The sequence below is a fragment of the Peromyscus californicus genome, unplaced genomic scaffold, assembly GCF_007827085.1.
Source record: "Peromyscus californicus insignis strain IS unplaced genomic scaffold, ASM782708v3 Scaffold_22__1_contigs__length_63687245, whole genome shotgun sequence".
Lineage (NCBI taxonomy): Eukaryota > Metazoa > Chordata > Mammalia > Rodentia > Cricetidae > Peromyscus > Peromyscus californicus.
In genome coordinates this window covers 50813952-50828109 of record NW_026294525.1, presented here as the reverse complement: position 1 = coordinate 50828109, position 14158 = coordinate 50813952, and the positions used below count along the sequence as shown (strand labels likewise).

At 35.2% G+C, this 14158-nt stretch overlaps 1 protein-coding gene across 6 annotated transcripts in view; it reads right to left on the bottom strand.

Annotated features, from left to right (window-relative positions):
* The window catches only part of Grik2 (glutamate ionotropic receptor kainate type subunit 2), a 631845-nt gene that overhangs the window by 578072 nt on the left and 39615 nt on the right, over positions 1-14158 (bottom strand). The window contains exon 2 of one of the 6 annotated variants that reach the window (XM_052751383.1): positions 11439-11541. The exons of the other annotated variants lie outside the window; for them this stretch is intronic. The gene's annotated coding sequence lies outside the window, so the exon portion shown is untranslated. The remainder of the gene's footprint in view (positions 1-11438; positions 11542-14158) is intronic. 6 annotated transcript variants of the gene reach the window in all.

Sequence of the window (14158 nt, the reverse complement as noted above, 5' to 3'; positions counted from 1 at the left end):
TTAAATATCATTGGAAGCACAAGTGACCCATAACTCTGTTTTATGCATGTCTTTAAATCCAGCATCACCTGAATTATGCCAAGGTTTGCTAGCACCTCAGTCACTAGCAGACACCCATGAGACCACAGGCTCTATGGCTTGTAAGTGGCTAGGTAGCTAAGGAGGTAAAAAGGATCCACAGAAACAACTTCAAGGAAGACCTGTGTTTGCAGGGTTCTACAGATGCACAATCTATTCTTAAAGGAAAGTCTTTTAAGTGGTCATAGTCTTTCATACTCCAGGTGTTTTGATCAATTCTTGGCATGCTCTAAAAGGATCTTTCCTACTGTTCCAGTGAAAAGTACGTGGCATAATTTTAAAGGTCCTAATCTCCTCAGCAGTCATGCCTTCCTTAATCCAACTTTACACCAGCTTCTCTGACTTAACTGCAATATTTTTAAAGTCTATTCTACTTTTTGTATCCAGTTATCAGTACAAACCTTCCTAAAAGCAGCTAACTGCAACCATGCCACAGTCTGAATCCTGAACTTCTTTGAAATAGTCTCTAACAGGTTAATTTGTCCATTGCCATTTAACTCAGCCTCCCTGAGATCATCAGGACATGGTCAAATGTAGTAAATTCCTTGTTAGCATATAACAGAAATGGCCTGTTGCACAGTTCCATCTGAAATTCCATGAGCAATCTAACATTCCATTCCAATTTCATCTTCATCTTGTGATCCCATGAGAAGTATCCACTGACCTATGACATTTTAGGCTTTCCCAAGACTTCTTTTCCAAATTCCTCCCATTAAACAGTTCCAAAGGCTTAAGAACTACATTATCATGTTCACTGATAGCATAAGCCTAATTCTCTGACATCAATTTATTTAGTCAGAATTTGATTGTTCTGACAAAAAAAAAAACACCTGATGCAAAAAACTTGTAGGGAGGAATTATTTACTTTGGCTCATATTATTAGAGGTTTTAGTCCCTGGATCCACTGTTTATGGACTTCCCATAAAGTAGGCAATCATTATGGCAAAAACACATAGAAACTACATACCTCATAATAACCAAGGATAGATATATTGATACCTTTTTACATTTGAAGAACATTTTATGGAATGTATTCATTTGAGTAAGTTACAAGGCATTTTATAATTGAACTGATTATTTTCACAATCACTTTATGGTTATTAATTTTTAGCACAAATTCAGCAAATGGATTAGTTCATACATATTGATTAACTGCAAGTGGATGCCACTCAATTCCTTTTCCACCAAGTCCTTCAGATCTCAGGTTTAATGACAGATAGGTGGTTTTCTATTTATGCTCATATACATATGATGGATGGTTCAACATGAAATATACAGTATGGAATTTGAAAATAAAGGAGTGGTGTAGAAATTCATGTTAATTTTTAACAAACCTATGAAAAATATTACAGTAGCAACATAGATTAACAATAGCTACACATACACTTTTTTTTCTTAAGATAGCATCCAAGGCCTCTCATGTACTAAGGCAAGCATTCTACTTTGAGTGAAATCCTTGGGACTAGATAGACTCTTGAACAGCATATATTGGGATGACCCATACCTTTATTTGACCAAAATTAAATGAGCCTTTAACCTTTAAACTCTTGCTTTGACTACCTTAGATTAATTCAAGCCTAAACTATAACACCAAGTAGGCTATCATGACTATGCCATAATTGCATTCATATCTAAAATATATTCCTTTACCTGAATAATGATAAATAATTAAAAACAAAATAGTATGGCCAAAAAAGATCTGGAAATGATGCTATCAATGATTTTAATTTAAAAATACCAACTATGGCTGTTCAAATATAAATGGATTGGGTAATATTTAGACAAAATGTCAATTCAGGGATTAAAAAGGGATTTTTCAACAACTCAAGTTTCTCCCAAAGGATCAGGCTCCAAAGTTAGCAATGTTATGAATAGAGGTGACCAAGATGGTATTAGAAGTAAAGTTAACTGTGAGAAGATTTATAAAGATGGCACAACTGAACCACATGACATTTTCCTGAACAACCACAGAAATCTATATAACTTCCATTTTCCATGTGTGCTTCCAAGAGATCTTGTATGCTGTATAACCAATCACTGGACTAAATGAACAAGCATATGAATATAGCTTCACAATTGTCCACTTAAATGATTTATAATCAAAAGCTGGAGGGACCAGTTATTTCAAGAATATGAAGAAAGAAAATACAGAGTTATTTAATAAACTTGTGTTTTGAAATATATATTGTTAAAAGATAAAACATATATTCTGGAGGAAATATCAGGTCATTTTTGTTCAAATATCTAGGGAAATTCAATGCAAAATCCACATTGAAACTTGTATAAAGCGGACACCTTTTTGACGACATGTTTACAAACTGTAGAGGTCTTTCACAAACAATTCCCTACAGGTCTCCCAGGTTCTGAACCCCGCCCCCCCCCATGACTCTTCTACCGTGATGGCAAAGAAATACCTGTGGGAGATGCTCTTCTTGAAGGATGCATTAGCAAAGCAGTCAAGAACCACTTTGTGTATCTGTAGTGCATGCATAAATTCCTTTCCACTGTCAGTGTGTCATAGTCAAAAGCAAAGATAAATGATGACAGAAATGACTCTGCTGAAGCAATGCTGGTGTTTCCATAAATTTTCTCACAAATATACTAATAACACCATATGTATAGACTGTTTGTAAAATTGTTTTGACATTTAATCCAGTTGTCCTTCAAGGTTCAGAATTTTTAAGGGCAATTTTGAAAATATATGGTTCAGCTGAATGAAGTTATTCTTCCTCAAAAGAAGACAATAAAAGTAATCTATCAATCTGCTTTCCTTCCTCAGACCTTGTTCAGAAGTATGACTTATATGTATGAGCCTAAGGATCTGACATGACTAAGCTCTCTCACAAGGTGACTATTTTATGCTATTAAGACCATAAGATCAATATCATATAAAAGAAAGAGATATTACCACTGGAGAAAATAATTCAGAAAACTTGTTATAACCAAAATCTCTGTGGTTTCATTTTAGGTGTTAAATTTGTTTTTTGTAACTTTGTAATTAAGCATAACCATGAACTGTATAAATAAAAGGAAGGAGAATTCACAAAGTCCTATAGTCCACACTCAGTCACACATTTGCTAGCATGTCTTTAAATTTACAAAAGATATCAATCAATTTAATTTAGTTCAGCAAAAGTTCATTCAGCTAGCTTCAACAGAACACTGAACTGGTAATGTTCTAGGAATGAGGACTTTTAGAGCAGGATTATTGAAAATAGACACTCATCAAAATCAGTAAAAATGTGTTAGTGGTGAGTCTGAAGAAGAAAGAAGAATATAGTATTTAAGCTCTCTCTTGAAGTTTGGGCAAAGCTAACATGGGCAGATACCAGATGAATAAAACACAAAAGTGTCTGCGAGTAAGATGAGCCAATGGAATGACAATTACACTGTACATACAACATTACTGTAACCTGCATTTTCACACATGTCATCTTTCTATCCTTAAAATGCTCACTAATATAGATAAAGTCAGTACATGGACCTCAGTCAACATAGTTATACAGAATCAGTTTCTAAGTGTGTTGGTAAGAGGAAATATCTCACCAGTTCTGAAAACTGAAGGGACTGTTGTCCATGGAAGATGAGAAATGGGGCTATGACCCAGTTCCTGTTAGATTCAAGAATTTATACTAGAAATCTTCATGCAGTACTAATTTGGCTATATAATCCACGATAATAAAATTTGTTGGCACCTTTCAAAAGAAAATGGCACAGGAGAATACACTGGGCCATGGAAAGATGAAAGAAATTGGGAGAAGATCAAAGGGATAAATAGACTCTAAAGTGGATGCAAGTGTACTTTTGAAACGACTTTCCCAAGGGTACAAGCTGAGCATTTAAGCAGATGAACCAGAGGAATAAGATGTAGAGGGCATATGAGAAGGACACAGGACTCAGGGGAGGATATAAACGAGAAGCCCTTTATGAGAGTAGGATGTAGTGTTCGTAGAAACTGGGAGGAGTCAGAAATCTTAGACACGGAATATGTGCAACTTACAAAAGTACCATCACAGTGATGGGGAGCTCAGTTGGGCCGAGACTGAATGAGGCAAATTGGCCTTTGGAGGAAAAACAGTGAGAAGCAAAAGGTATGAATGCTGTCTCTCCAGATGCAACGGCAGACAACGCCACTGAAACAACTCAGCTACTGGAAACAGAGAAGTGAGTGAGTGGGGACTCTCACAGATGCAAGGCTATTAGGAAACCGAAAGAGAAACAGCCCGGCACACACAGGAATTGCAAGGATGTAGTCACAGTTTGGGTGACATAAGAAGGCAGAAGACTCACCATTGAGTGGTGCAATAAGTAAAAGTACTTGCGATCAAGCCTAAAATTTTGATATTAATCCCAGGACCCACATGGTGGAAGGAGAGGCCCAGCTCCTGCAAATTGTCCTCTCATTAAATATGTAGGCTGTGCCCATATGCCGACCCACCCAAAACAAATAGATAAATGTAATTTTAAAAGAAAAGAGAAACACACCCAAGAAAATGTTCAATCATATGATTAACTTGTTCCCAATAGAATGAGACATTCATGCAGTAAAGTGGGGCTCATGGGGCAGAGTGGCTCTGTGGGCCTGCAGGACAGAGTTGGCAAAGCATGAGAAAACAAGACGATATGGTAGGGAAAAAGAAGAGCTTTTCATTAATGCACAGAGTAATGCCCATGGTTCAATAGAGAACCAGAGAGCTGAGTGGATCGAAAGAATTAATGGAGAAGCTTTTAGTACATCCACCCTGCAGGGCCTGTAAGCACCTGGTCTTTTATCCTAACAAAGGACAAATACTGAATTAGTGCAAAAACCCACTATGCCATATTGGAAATTATTACCTAATGGATAAATCTTATGGTCCTATAACAAAATGTAATCAAGATGAACTTTTCATCTAAATTAAAGGGATTTTGTGAATCTGGATCATTATGGCATTTAAAAGAAAATTATATTCCAATAGTAACCAAAAGATGTTAGAAAAAAAGGATATTTCCTCTGTTGATTCAAAATCCTTTATATATTTACCAAATCATATCATGTAAAAATCACAATGTTACATAGCAAAGCCTTAGAGCTGAAACATTTGAACAAGCTCATTATGTTAATATAAATATAAAAATATTTCTAAAATAATTAAAGTAACAATTATATGAATAAATGCAAATATAGCTTCAAGACTTTACTTCAGCAAATGGAAATGTCCTTCCTTAAGAGGACAGAAAATAATTTAACAATGAATACAATTTCAGATGAAATACAGCTAATTATATCTGCAATTGTACAAATGTTTCATATAGAATCATATTTCAGGAGTACATAATCAAGAAGAGAAAACTAGTACTTGGCTTTGGTTTGGAATGTTTACACATATGCTCATATTCAAAGTATCTAGCCCACTACACCTATATGTAATATATATTTAGATATAAATACTTACATTATTGTAAGTAATAATACAAACTGAAATCATAGTGATGGTTACTATTTATATGTATCAATTACAAGCACACTTAAATCACTTTTTAACGATGTTTCCTTGCATCTAAAACTTGCCCTACACCAGCTTTCCTGTTCCCTCAGAACATATGGCCAAACAAAATTGAATTCCCTGACTAAAATTGAAAAACACATATCCATTTCTTTGCCCTAATGAATAATTATAGTATCATCATATACTTTTTTGATGTTTAATGTATTCTGCTTTTTCTGTCAGTTATCATACAGTGCTTTTCTACATGATAGTATTTCAGGGTTAAATTGGAATTAAATGATTTAGTTTATGATAAATACTTGGAGGCATTTTCCAAGGCATTCATTCTATCACAAGTGAGCTGTTTTGTTCTTGGAAAGAAAAGCAGTATGCTGCTGTTCACTCTTTTACCAGCACATAGCATACTTTTAGTCCCTTGTTCCTAAACTGCATGTTACTCTTAGCTTGGGTACTGTTTCTTGAAGACCCCTTCTATACTTTGGGTATTTAAATAGAAATGAATCACTTTCATGGTGATCATTCTGGGGTGTCTTCTATTACCTTGAGAAGTCTGATGAAAATACAATCACAGAAAGCAAACAAGGGGAACAATAAAACCAACACTACTCATGCTGAATTCTATTGGGAGCAATTTAAGAAAAGAAGGAATAACCAGGGAGTATGACTTCTGCTTCCTGTGCTAGTCATGAAGCACAGTAATTATCTTGTCTATGTATTGCTAAAAGCATGTATTGATAACAGCAGACACAGCAAAATTGTTGATTCATGTATATGGAGAGTCTAGAAAGAAGAAAAAGCACCACTGTGAGACCAAATTTGCTGGTCATCTAACTTTAGAAATGAGGCTATATTGTTGGTATACACAAAACACATTTCTGGCATGTCTTTCAAGAGATTTGGAAGCAAGCTGAGTAAGAACCAGGTTTCAGGACTCCTCTATAGCCAAAGCCAAGAGTGTACACTGACCATTTGCCAGCAGACCTTAGAATTTCAGTGAGCCTTTTTTCCTTCTTAAAACTACCTTCCACTCAGCCTTATCTCTAAATTCTCTATCCTAAGAGTAGGAAAAATTCTCTCTGCCCATAACTTTCTTTAGTCAAAAGACAGGTAGCTAAACTTTACTACAAGGAGGTTTTTTTTTTGCTCCAACAACACAAAAGGCCAAACAAATACCACACTTCCTAGGATTTCTCAGGCCTGGTAAAGGCAGAATTGTTGATTTCCATCCTCTCAAGTAGATAAATCATCTCTTAGAGCAGGCATCACCATGTTCTGGGTCATACAAACATACTCAGTGGTAAAACTAACCAAAATAAGCACAGAAAAATGTGTTACCTCACTAGAGTCATGAAAAACAACTTATAGATATTCTAGGAAAATAGGAAACTATGACTCCTTTTTCTATCATTGTGGTATCAAAATAGAACCTTATTCACTAGAATGCACAAATATCTACCCCTGGTCTGGCAAGGTCCAGCTCTTCAAAAGCAGGGATACTAGGAGACCAACAGTAGACTATTGAGAATGTATCACATAGTAGGGAACAGATGGTGACTTTTTAAAGGATTGAGCACAGAAAGGACATGAAAGACATACTAGCAGAGAATCCCCAGTCTGAAATCTAACATTCTCTATCAATGATTCTTCGATGCATTTTATTTTTGTAAACCATTTCTTTCTTGTGGAATTTGGCAAAGAGGATAATAGTCTTTAGGTCTCTAAATTTGTGGAGGGCAGTGAGACAAGGATGACTGTGAGACCAAATTTGAAGTTTCAGGAGTCCTGAAACCTGGTTCTTAGTTTGCTTCCAAATCTCTTCAAAGACATGCCAGAAATGTGTTTTGTATATAACAACAATATAGCTTCATTTATAAAGTTAGATGACCAGCAAATTTGGTTTCACAGTGGTGCTTTTTCTTCTTTCTAGACTCTCCAGACTTTTCCATGAAAAAGATTTTTATTTATCATTTTTCCACAACTGCATATGTATGAGCTTAAGTATGCTTCTTGGAAATTAAATTTTTTCTACTAGTACTTTTAACATTTGCTTATAAGTATTTTCATAACATTAAAGGGGTCATCTGTCAATAAAAACATTGTTTCATAGTGGCGGGATTTAAACTCAGATTTTCACCAAAATGAATATTCTTCAGGGTCTCTTCAAGGTCTTTAACTAAGTCCATCTCTGTGACACAGAGCAAAAACCAGAATTGCATCTAAATTTTATGATCTGTTAGGTAATTAAATGCCATGTTGTATATATGTACAAAAGGCTTTGATCCATTCTAGGTCCTAAACTCAAAGTTAAAAAAAAAAAGTCTGAGTATGTTCCAAGGATGAGGCGGACCTCAATTAGAATCTGAACATCAGTTTCAATTATTTAACTGGAAAAACTAGGGAAATATAGTACGTTCTTAGCCTGTTCTCATGGGTTCCAGTAGTTTGTAGCTTCTGGTTCCTTAGTCTAGTTACTTCCAGCTGTGCTCAATACTCTTCCTCAAATGATTTTCCTTCAAAGTTGACTGGTCTTAGAATTGACTGATTAACCAGATCGACTGTGCATGCATTTGTCCTAAGGTTTTTGTGGTTCCAACCCATTGGGTAAAGAAATAGAGATTCAAGTGCCTCAGCAGGATTATAATAATTACTGATTAAGTTAAACAACTGAGCTAAATTACAACTTTGTTCATTTCTTTATCAAATCCAGTATTTCTCTCCAGTTTTTATTGACATCAATTGACTCTTGTCACATAATATTGGCTCTTGCTGTGTCTCAAACCTAATCTTTTTGAAAGTTTGTCTATCTAATTGGAGATTAGATTTCTTGATATTACATTATTTTATAGATTCCCTTTCAAATACTTTTCCATGAAAATGATTTTTATTTATCATTTTTCCACAACTGCATATGTATGAGCTTAAGTATGCTTCTTGGAAATTAAATTTTTTTCTACTAGTACTTTTAACATTTGCTTATAAATATTTTCATAACATTAAAGGGGTCATCTGTCAATAAAAACATTGTTTCATAGTGGCAGGATTTAAACTCAGATTTTCACCAAAATGAATATTCTTCAGGGTCTCTTCAAGGTCTTTAACTAAGTCCATCTCTGTGACACAGAGCAAAAACCAGAATTGCGTCTAAATTTTATGATCTATTCGGTAAACTAACTGCCTGGGTTCACTGTAAAATATAACGGTTTTTCTCTTGCTTTTGTTATTTCAACATATGGCATATATATTTTAAAGTTAATGTGCATTATACATATTCCAGTATAGAATCAACTTTACTCAAGAAGGTTGAAAAGATTATTTATTGGAGTCAATATCATATAATACTTCATATATTTGGAGTCTAAAAACACTGGCTTCAATGCCTAATTCAATAATTTTTTATAAATTTCTTAGATATGACATTGAAATACTAGGGCCCACAAGGTACTACAGAGCTACCAAAATTATGTCTGTGTTCAGTGGCTAAGACGCCAAAATACTTTCTGCCAAAAGTTTGAGGCAGCCTCCAAACCATTCTTGCTTCCTAGGACAATGTTAACTAGACAAGAGATCGATGCCCAACTAACAGACACAGCTAAGTCAACTTATCTCTGAGATGGACTCCATGGAAAATGAACAATAGTGGTAATCCATATGACAGAAATGCATATGTACAATGAAGCCAGTTTTTAGGGTCAAGAATTCTGAGTGCACCAGACAGGTACTTAATAAGCTCTAGCTATCAGCTGAAATTAACTGAGCCATTAACTCCTTATCTGTGTAACCTGTTTAATTCCTCAGGCTTAGAAAATCTAAAAGAAAATTGGGATTCAGGTCTCTGAAACCAAGATCAATTAAATATATAGAACTCATTCATTCTATACCTTTATTTTATTTTTTATAAAAATCATTACAAGGGCTGGAGAGAGGGCTCAGTGGTTAAAAGAACTGACTGATCTTTCAGAGAACACATATTAGATTCCCAGCACTCATGTTGTAGCTCACAACCATCTAACTCCATTCCCAGGGAGTCCAATGCCCTCTTCTAGGCTCGATTGGCACCAGGCATTCAAGTGGTGCACAGATATACATGTAGGCATGCTATAAAATAAAATAAAATAGAAAAGGTTAAAATTTTTGCTTTAATCACTACAATGCAGGGAAGCATATGCTGCCTTGTCAATATAGATCTGTCCTCCCTAGTCAAGAGAATCTGCTCCAGAAATTAAACTGCTATTTGCATGCTGATGATTCTCAAAATTCCCTTGTTTGTAACTTTCTTTTAATGCAAATTGTTCCTTATTAGTTTACTCAGAAAATACTAACCACATTTGACATGTCACTTTTACATGTTCTTGAAGTTAGATAGCCCAGGGACCTAGGGTAAATACTACTGGTATAAAATAAAAAATAAAAAAATAAAAAAAACAATCAAAAAGGTAGTGATAAAACCACCCCAATGATATTCTGCTATACTCAGATCAGTGCCTTGTTCGCTATCATCTCATCAGAGACGCTTCCTCCTTCAGTAAATGTGAACAAATACAGAGATCTACAGCCACACACTATGCTGAGAGTGAGAGGCCTTGGAACACTCAGCCCTACATGGTAGATCTCCATCAAATCCCTCTCCTCATAGCTTAAGGAACCCCAGGCAGAAAATGTGTAAGAGCTAGAGGGGATGGAGGACACCAAGAAAACAAGAACCTCTAAATCAACATGAGCAGATTTCATAGGAACTCATAGCGACTGAGGCAGCAAGCACAGGGCCTGCATGGGTCTGCACCAGACCTTCTGAGTACATATTATGGCTTCCAGTTTAGTGTGTTGATGGGACTCCTGAGTGTGAAAACAGTGGGTCTCTGATTCATGTCCCTTCTCTTGGGCTCTTATCCTTCTATTTGTCTTGTCCTACTTCAATGTTTTATTTCATTTGTTATATTTTAGTACTTCCTCTTAGAAGCCCGTTCTTTCCTAATGACAGACATCAGGGAGTGGATCTGGAGGAGAGGGGAGGAACTGGGAGAAGTAGAGGGAGGGGAACCATAATCAGGACATATTATGTGAGAAAAGAATCTATTTCAATAAAAGGGAAAAAGAGAGAAGAAGAAGGTACTTGTTGATTAGGATATCATGTGGACACTGTTTCCAGAAACCAGGCATGATCTATGAGCCACTCAGAAATTCCACATAAACACTTACTGATAAGTGCATACTGAAGCTATTCACAAGATGCATTGTCCTTTGTAATTTAAATCTTCCAAATAAAATTTATCTAAAGAATTAAGACAATTAAATTAATGGGCAGTATCACTTCATAACAAATTGTTCTGGTCAATTATGTCATTCTGTGAAAAATTAAAGCATTGCTTGACTCAGATCAAACAATCCTAATCATCTTCTCAAATCTATTCTATGTACCCACATCTTCCATGTCTTCTGTAATAACTTATTTCAATCCACAAGGATCACTCAGAGTTCCTGAAAATGGTAGCAAGCCTTCCTCTCTGTATAACACATTTGGCACTTAATCAAGAAATGCCCAGCTAATCCTTTAGCTGAAAAATAAAATGGAGACACAGAATGACCTTGTGATCAAACAAAGATCTTATGGCTGTTCATGATAAAATCAGACTTGTTAGAAATATAGTGTATATGGAGATGTGGACTTCTTTCCAGTTTTTTTATTGCACTCTTTATTTATTGCTTTATATTTTATTTCCTTGTTCTTTTATGAATATGTTTGTTTCTCACAATAATTCCACTAGCTGATTAAGAGAAGAATGGGATATTAGAGGTGATCTGGAAAATGTCCACAAGGGAAAGAATAAGGTACTCGACTAAAGATGTCTTTTATACTCCATTTCTTCCACTTACCATATTAATCCTGTATACCCCTATTTTACAGTGAGGAGCAGAGCCTGGGAGATTATGTTCAGTGCTCAAGGCCACTTAGATGACAAATCAGACAGTTTGGTCACTATGGAAAAAGAAATAGTATTGTAAGCTATGGACTACAGAAAAATCAATATGCTACTCTCCTTCCCACTCCCTAAAATGTTGTGAACATGCCCACATTTATTTATAACATTGCCTATAAATCCTATGAAGTTATATGGTTTGCCAAACATAATAATGGAGAAGTAGGGTAGGAAGATTTAAATAATAATATTTACTCTACGGCAACTGAAAACATTAGTGAGGTCTTTGAAACAACTGGAAATAATCAGCACTGCTGTTGGCAGGTATGAGGTACATCAGACACTCACGACATTAGTGTCTATGATGCAGCCAGATCATTACCAACAAAATGAAAAAGGACACACTAAGATTTCCATTGAATAAACAGTTCTCATGAAGGGAATGCAAAGGACACTTTTGTTCATATCTTTTCATTTGAGAAAACAGAAAGCTGAATGTATTTTTCCAAATACAAAAATAAGCCAGAAATGTGCCTTGTTTGGTTGCCTGTCATCACCAAGTGACAGGAATTTTAGTTCTCCCCCTTAATCCTTGGTAAATTTGGGGTCTTTTGTTGTTATTTATCATAAGGATAAAGTTATCTCTGTTTTTTTATGTTAACTCACTTACAAAATACAACATATATGTTGATATGTTCATGTAAATCTAAATTTGTTTAACAATTTATACAGTATATTAAATAATTATAACCTTGTCAAAATCCATTTAAAACATGAATGAAAGTCATTTCTAATCTTTATGAGGTATGTACTGCTAATTTTAAACACCTAAGAGTTTCTTCAATCAATTATTAATAATTTTTAAAGACCCCAAAAATTTCTAATTATGAAAGAATAAAGGACAGCTCTAAGATCAAAAATCTGGTTATTTGATTCTAGGAAAACATATACATAAAATCAGCTGAAAGGAATCTAAAATTCTGCAAAAGATACAAACTCCCCAAATTACTTCATTTTCATCCACAATAGTACTTGCTCCCACATAAAAATCTTGCTACAGTAAAAGCAAGTGTAACATGAATTAAAGTATCTAAATATAGAAAAAATAATCTGTCACACACATCCCTATATTCAAGTTTGGCCACAGAACATTTTGCTCATGGGGCAAATGCTAAATGCCTCAGTACACAGCCTTGTAGCTGAAAAAAATTTAACAATGTTATGAAGAGTTCAGTTAGAAAAACAAATCATCAGCATGTGAGTGAAGCTTTCTGTTTTGTACTGTTCCAAACAAATCATGAATGTGTGAGTGAAGTGTTCTGTTTTGTACTGTTCCGAGATACTCAAAAAAGGATACTCCAGGAATACAATGCACACAAACTTCTAAAACAGCTTAAACTCATTGGCTACTTATGACAGAAATTCATAAAACATTACTATTAATATTTCATGAAGTGTTATTTCTGAAATTTTACTTTGACTAGGTAAGAGGTTTATTAACAAAATAGTCTTTAAAATTCAATGGGGAAGATTGTGTTTAGAGACCCTTAGATCTAATTTTGTAATTAATAAGCAGGTCACCAGAAAGTATATATGTACAAATTTCAACATTTTAATAAACACTTTTTAAAATAAAAATGAAGATAAAGAGACAATTTGGAGGCAACTACAATCATCTGTCTCAAAAGCTATGCATGCCTGCTTTCTGTCTGAAGGCATTCTAGATCCAGGAACCTTGGCAGTGGGAAGTACTTCCAAGTTTAAAAACAATGCACAAGAAAGAAAGAAGAAAGTCAGAAACAAAATCCAAGATAATAAAAGAATGTCAGTGGCAATGCTTAGAATAGTAAGTTCTAGGAAGACAAAATGGGCACTGTTTGGGCATATTGAACCTAAGCAACCAAAAAAATTTTGGATGGTGCTATAAAAACCTAGAAGCTTAGAAATCACATATGCAAATAAGTTCCTGGATCTATTGACATGGAAACAATGGTGAAGATAGAGGCCTACAGGTTTCACCAGCAACATGTGGAATAGGAGTGAAAGGTTTGGGGATCACAAAGAAAAACTGGATGAATTGGTGATATGTACAGTGTTGGAGGAGAAGTTCAGAGTAGTAAAGGGACTGATATACCCTGCTTTCAAATTGTCTTTTCCAAACATTCTTCCACTGCAAGTAAACTTTTTGTCTTCATAATGTAGTTAATTTGAAGATCTGTCTTATTTGGGGCTTGGATAAAGCAGGGAGCTTCAACCTTAAATCCTTAGAGGACTGAGCTTTGCTCAGAATGGCAGAAGACACCAACATTACGGTGAAACTATCCATTGGTTGATAACTCAGATACCATGGAACTGAGCACAGGATACAGTTACTATGGCTGCACAGCCTGATATCACCAAAAGCAGAAAACAGAAGCATGTCTTCTAGCTCTGAATGAAAGTATTCAAAAATCTGCTCTAGAAGCATAAGTAGCTGGACAGCAGAAGTAGAATCAACAGATAAGAAAGAAAAACAATTTTATCTCTAAGAACTGGGACTTTGTGATCTATTCCTTTCTTTGTTGTTGGCTCAGTTTGAACAGCCTTAATTACACAGGACAAAATTTTATTTTCTCCTCAGATTCCTCTTCAAGAACAAAACTAGATGTGCCAAGTACCCAAAATGCTCCCCCAGGG